The sequence below is a fragment of the Muscardinus avellanarius genome, assembly GCF_963383645.1.
Source record: "Muscardinus avellanarius genome assembly, chromosome: 4".
In the NCBI taxonomy this organism is placed as follows: domain Eukaryota; kingdom Metazoa; phylum Chordata; class Mammalia; order Rodentia; family Gliridae; genus Muscardinus; species Muscardinus avellanarius.
In genome coordinates this window covers 58,877,766-58,884,752 of record NC_137789.1, presented here as the reverse complement: position 1 = coordinate 58,884,752, position 6,987 = coordinate 58,877,766, and the positions used below count along the sequence as shown (strand labels likewise).

The following is a 6,987-nucleotide window of genomic DNA, read 5'->3' as shown; positions in this document are numbered from 1 at the left end:
CTACTTACTTACTTACTTACTTATTTTCTGTACTGAGGATTGGACCCAGAGGCACTTTACCACTGAGCTATATCCCCATCCATTTTTATTTATTTACTTTTTTTTTTACTTTAAAACAGGATCTCACTAAGTTATCCAGGCTAGCCTCAAATTTATAATCCCCCTGCCTCAGTCTCCCAAGTTCCTGGGATGGCAGGTGTGTATCACAACATGCAGTTATTTCAATAAATTCCTAATTCTTCTCCATCTTACATTTCTTCTCCTTGCACTTCATCCTATTCCAGGTCTCATAAACTGCAATCAAGATTTCACTGGGCTGGGATATCATGGAGGCTCGGGCCTCTTCTCCAAGATCATGAGGTTGTAGTTGTTGGAGGAATTCAGTATACTCATAGGAGTATACTGTCACCTTTACCACATAATTTGCGTAACCACAAGAAAAACATTGCTTCACATTTTCTTCATTCTGTTGATGCAAAACAAGTCCCAAGTCCAACACCCCACCCCACCCCAGGGAAGGATTACACAGAAGCATAGCAATAAATAGTCTGACTCCATGTTTATGTTTGATTGAGGATAGCTTCTAAGGCACACCCCTATTTCTCCTTCTGCCCACATCTGGGTAAGCTGATAAGAAAGCCTGTGCACTCTTTCCTTTGGGGGATGTTCTCGAAAGCCAGATGTCACACAATAACAGACACTAAATCTAGTCACATGTGCAGTAAAAGACAATGATCTTAATAGAGGCTGGTCTTTTTCACGATGCTCAGGGACTCTTGCACATTGACCTCTCCATCTCCACCTCCATCAGCTTCATCAATCATTCCCTGCAGCTCCTACTCAGTCAGGTTCGCGCCCAACTCTTTGGCCACATGCTTGAGGTTTTTGAATGATCTCTTGCCAGTTTTATCATGATCGAAGAGCCTTTCAGGATTTCTTCTTTGGTAACTCTCAGACATTTTCTGAGTCATCACAGTAAAAAAAAAAAAAAAAAAATCACTAAAGTTAAGTTTTCCTGCTCCTTCTTTATCAATTTCACTTAAAATTTTCCTGATTCTTCTCTCTTTGGTTCGAAGCCCAGGGCCCTCATTGCCACCTTTGGTTTCTTAACATTTATGGTCCCAGATCCATCAGCATCAAGGAGATTAAAAGCTTCTCGGATTTCCTGTTTCTGCTCTTCTGTAAATTCTGGCTTTGGGACTCATTCTTTTCTCTGGGCACCTGATGCCGTGTTTGCTTTCTTAAAATTGGAGGCCATCGCCAACAGACTCCACTGCCCATTACTATGGCAACAATGTACACTCAGACTCGGCCCTGTTTCCACCACCATAATAGTAATTTCTTACCTTATACATATAAAAGCCAGGTGTGGTGGTGAACGCTTGTAATCCCAGCATTTGGGGGGTTCAGACTGGAGGATCACGGTTTGCAGACACCCTCAGATACTTAGTGAGGCTCTTTGAGACTCAGTGAGATGCTGTTTCAAAATAAAGAATAAAAAATAGGCATCTCAGAGATAGAATGCCCCTGGGTTCCATCCCCAGCACCGCAAAAGAAAAAATAAGTATACATATACTAAGCAACATAGAATATATTGCCTTATTTTAGAACAATACAAATTCAATAGGTATGCTGAATGAATCAGAGTTATATTCATGTGTAATATACATTAAATGACATAATTTAAGAAGTGAATATTTTCATTTTCAAAAACAAGTTATAGATGTTGGTTAATATTTTTAAAATAGAAAAAAAAACTGTTCTAAGAAAAAGAACACATTGAAATGAGTTCTGTCTCATACATTTGGGCAACCCGGAGCAAAGTCATTTAGTCTGAGATCCAATATACTGAGTCACCAATTACATTAGGCTGAATCATGTTAAATTTTCTAATATTCTTAATTGTTTTTATTTAACCATCAGAGGGCAATTTCATGTGGTTTAATAATACCACCTCACAATTTTTAGGGTAAAACATTAATGTTATTTGATATTGAACAAAATTAAGACAAATACAATGATAAATAATCAGAGAAACCTAGAAATCCATGATAATAATAAAGAACAATTCTAAAGCAAAACATGATGGCATTTTCCAGGAAGCATCTGCTCTTCTTTAATAGCATTGATCAAATTCCATATTATAAAAATGAGGTCACATAAAAATTAGACAGCATTTAGAGGTGATGAATAAAAGGAGAAGAAAGGAAATTTTCTTTAAAAATAGAATAAAGAAGGGTACGAAAGAGATAAAAAGAAGTCTGGGTGTATTATTCTGAAGTATTCCCTTGCAAGAAGTAGGGGAGCTATCTATTATTGTTTCCTGGTTTTTTTTTTTTTTTTTTTTTTTTTTTTTTTTTTTTTAGCAATCAAACCTTGCCCTGGGAGCAAAACACAAGATTAAAGTGTTTTCTTTTGAAGCTGGGAAAAAGATGAGTCATGCTCTGGGGTATGTTTCCTAAAAAGACATTGTAAAGAGAATGAGGTGATAAGGGGAAAATATGGGCACACATTTTTATTTTTATTGAATTCCTTTTTAATTACAAGAGAAGATGGCTCACTTGTGAATCAGTAATCAGGCCATTTCATGATATATTCATTTTGAAAAGAATTAATTTTTTTAAAAAAAGCTTTTTTTAAAAAGAAGTACAGATTTGATACTATAGTAATAAATGACTCCCAGGTGATCATCAGACTTACTTGGAATCATTTAAAAACAATAACAAAATACAAAGATCTTGCCCAAATGACAAAAATAGGATCTGGGCTTGAGATTGATGAATTCGATTTTTTTCTGAATCTCCAAAACTCATTTTGATCATTTAGGTATGAAAAAATCTCAGCTTAAACTTAGGTCTTATTGTTCTTTCTCATGCATTTAACTGATCTTATTTCTATACCTAAGAGGCCAAGTCTTTTTTTTTCCTCTTTCAGATTATTATGCTTATTGCTACTGTGGTACTCAAGTGAAACTTCATTTTTTTTCTTTTCTGTGCTCTTATATACTGTCTTAAATTGAATTAATAACCAGCTACTTCATTTTTTAAAAACTAGTTGTTTTAAAGAAGTGCTTAAAGGTATCACTGTGATAGAGAAAACGTATTTAAAGCAAAATGAATTATGTTTCTGTCTTTTGTTTAAAATGCACAGGTATCCAGAACATTGTACAATGCTAAAATATTTAATAAGTGGTGGGGTATCAATTAATTTTATTCTCATTAGATGATTAAGGAGAATACTGACAATGTTACTTCATGAAGCACTGGCCCCTCTTCTCTGGGCTCATTCATTTCAGAGTCCTATGCATCCCTCATGGGAGTTACTGTGCTCCTAGGAATGAATTTGCAAAGAGAATGCATGGAGAGGCATGAGTTTGGAGTAGTGTCAGGAAAAAAGCTCAGCAAAAGCCTTTAATTTGCAACAACAAGTTATTGATTTTTTTTTTAGAAAGAAAAGCTACAGTAAAAAGGTCTGCTGGATTTAAGCCATTCATACTTTTCTTTCTGATTAATTCCAGATCAAAATGGATACAAAAGATTGGATCTTGGTTGAGGCAAAGAAAAGAAAAAAAAAGAACTCAAATCACAGCAATTTCACTTCTAGGACTTTATTTGAAGAATTAAAAAAAAATAAAATATCAAACCTAGCATCAAAGAAAGATATAAAGAATATTTGAAGCATTAAAACAGAAAAATATATCAGAAACAATCCAAAGTACCAAAAAGGGAGGAAAAAATAATCTATAGGATATCCAAATAATAGAAACCATTACAGTTGCTAAAAGTGATCATTATAAGAAATCCTAATGATATAGAAATATCCTTTATAAAATATTAAGCAAAAATAGCAAATACCAAACTATATTAAGTTATATGGCAATTTCACCTAAATATTAATAGATATATCAATAAAAATAGCCAAACAACTAAACCAAATATAAATCCATAGAAAAATCAAAATTAAATGTAATTTTAAAATTTAGCTGTTATTATTTCTGAAGAGTGTATTGTGTCTAGATAGTAGATTTGGGTTTGGTTTTTTCCCCCTCTTCTTATGTTTTTATTTTCTAACTCTTTAGTAATAAACATTTGTTAAATTTATAACCAGGAACAAAAATGAAAACAGAATATAAATGAATAAAAGAGTCATGCTGCTGCTACCATGGCCAAATGGGAAGAATTTCACACCTACATCTTTCTACTGACCTTTCCTTAGGGTATATTTGCATTTTATTCTCCTCATAAATCTAAATTTCTACATTCCAAATTCTTTATATTTCTTAAAGATTTCATCATCATGGACCAAAAGTTGGCCTAAGGTGTTAAGAACATAAAATGGACAACTCTTTTACTTTTTATAAGTTCAGCTTTAAAGACCTTCAAGTTAAGATACCTGCAGGAGAAATAGGTCATTATATTAAAGAAACATCTTACAATAAGGGAGATGGTAGGAGTGGAAATGCAGCATAGAGGCCATTGGCTGACGGTAGTGGTTGAGAATCAGAACCATATAAGATCCAATGAAAGCCCAAAAGACAAGTGAAGAGGGCAAAAAAACCAAGCCCTGAGAACTGGCAGTACATTGGAAGGGTCTGAGAAAGGAAAAGAAAATGATGGAGATTGTGACATTAATAGAGTTCAAGACACAGCAGGTTATCTAAGTTCTAATTGCTGTAATTCAAAACAACTGACCACAAAACTTATAGGAAAGAAGATTTATTTGCTCACAGTTTTTGGAAATATCAGGGTTCAGTCCATGTCAGGCCAGATCTGCAGAGCTCAGAGGATGGTGTAAGGAAGCAGAGAGAGGGAGAGAGCATAGTCTCTCATATCATGGAGGCTGGGAGCAAGAGCAAGCAAGGATATTCAAAACTAAAAAGCTCAGTTCTTAAGTCCACAGCCCCAGGGATCCATCTTCTCCATTCATATCCCACCTATGTAGGTTATCACCCACTAAAAATATTACAGTGGATTTATCTACTGATAAAATAGCAACATTCATTGACTTTATATCCACTTGAACATTAAACAAGAACTCTTCAGGGAATATTCTATATCTAAGCATAACAACAGGTAATAGATATGAAATGGAACATGAAGAGAAGACAAGAAGGCTTTGTGGAGGATGGAACTGTGACCAGATGGGAAAGCAGAGATGAGTGTGGAAGCCAAGGAAGTGACATAGAGGACAAGACAGATGGAAGTCCTTTTTGGAGATACTTTGAAAATGGAAAAATAGGTTGGAAATCAAATTGTGAAATATGTTGAATTCCAGGTTACAAAGATAAGATCTTATTCTTTAAGCTGGAAAATCTGGAGTGTTTAGGTTAAGAGTCTTAGAAGTCTGAATTTGATGAGAAAAAGCTAGAAAGAGAGAGAATTATTTTAAGTTCTCAGATTTCTTTTATATATTACAAATAAAGCTTACAGGTTTAAGAATACAGCTTTACTTTCTTAAGTAATATTCTGTGAAGAGAATAGTGAAAAAATGTCTACCTGGTGTAGCAGGAGCTTAAGAGGAGGAATTTTTGTGAAGATATGGTTCGGGTGTTACCAAAGGATGTAAAAAAAAAACAAAAAAATCAAGGAAACATCAACAGAGACTCTGAACAAGTTTAAGGAATAACTCAGAACACCCTAGCAGGCTCTTTGCTTCCCCACCTCTTCCAATATGGTGCTAGAGAGAGGTATCCATGGGAATCTACTTGGGCCTCTTCGGCTCACTCCCTAGGTACAGGTGCCAGAATGGAGCCCCCACACCACCAGATGGAGTGCAGAGACCCGGGGACATAGGTGAATGCTGTGAAGCCACATTTAAGAAGAGCAGAGAGTGGGGAAATCAAATCTGGAAGGCTGAGTCAGTACTACAGATTTTAGTAATAAACATGAGCACACTGTCTGGAATGAGGTGGTGGGGCCACATCTTAGAAGATCCCAGTTTGAGATGCACAGGAAGAAAGAGAAACATGCCATTCTCTTACTCCTGAGGTCAGTACAGGCCCAAAGGACTGAGCAGTAAATGAAACCATGAAATCTTTGAGCTAAAAAATCATGTTTGTGAACTATCCTAAATGTAGTCATATGCACATAAATGACTGGAAACAAACAAAAAGCTTTTGAGGGTCTTGCTCTGACAACAAAAAGACCTGGTTGCAATACTGTGTGATCTTTTAACCTTAAGTTAATCTCTAAAGTTCCCCCAGCTACATCCATGGAAAGAGCCTTAGAAGCTGAGGAACCCCAGAAAAGACACCTTCCTTTAAACCCAGCTCAGAAGAAGAAATAGTTGAGCAGAAACCACTCCTTTCCATCCCCCTTACTCACAGAGAAGGCAGATTCAAAAGCTATGGAAAACAAAAGACAAGGGATATTCCCTAGAGCAGGAGTTGCCAGATTTGCTGTGGGATATGGCGGGCACCTGCCCTGGCTGCCTTTATCAGGCCCAGCTTCTGTGCTGTTGGCTGCTAATGCCTCACAGCTGTGTCCTTCCCCAGATAATTGCTCCCTGCCAATCAGAGCCCCCTGGCTCAGAGAGATCTAGGCACTTAAACAAAACCCTGCAGCTTAGTAGTGGAAAGCAACTGAAGAGCCACAGATACAATAATAGAAAAGCATCACCCTCTTGCTTCAAGATAGGGCAGCTCCTTGGCTCCATTCACACTCAAATTCCGTTGGAATGAAATTGAGGCTGGATTTCAACTGAACTCATCTCTTTCCCTTGCCTCCCACCTGCCCCTCCTCCTTTTATAACTTCTTTACAGGATTCTCTTAAGAATATTCTCAATAAATAAGTTGCATAAGATTCACCAGCTCAAGCTCTGCTTCTAGTGACACACACTCAAGATATTACCAATGATCTTTAATCACTTCGACAGCAGTGAATCCTGGCTTTTCCCTGAGGGTTTTGATATTTCCTGGAAAATAGTAACTGCTATAATCCCATTATTCCCTTTTCTGAACTGGAATTATAACAATAGTTATAAAAGAA

The 6,987-nt window shown here is 36.3% G+C and overlaps 1 pseudogene across 1 annotated transcript; it reads right to left on the bottom strand.

Annotated features, from left to right (window-relative positions):
* Positions 1 to 737: 737 nt before the first annotated feature.
* Positions 738 to 1,258, bottom strand: LOC308261809 (centrin-2-like; annotated as a pseudogene). The gene has a single exon. The product of its transcript is annotated as a centrin-2-like (transcript).
* Positions 1,259 to 6,987: the final 5,729 nt, after the last annotated feature.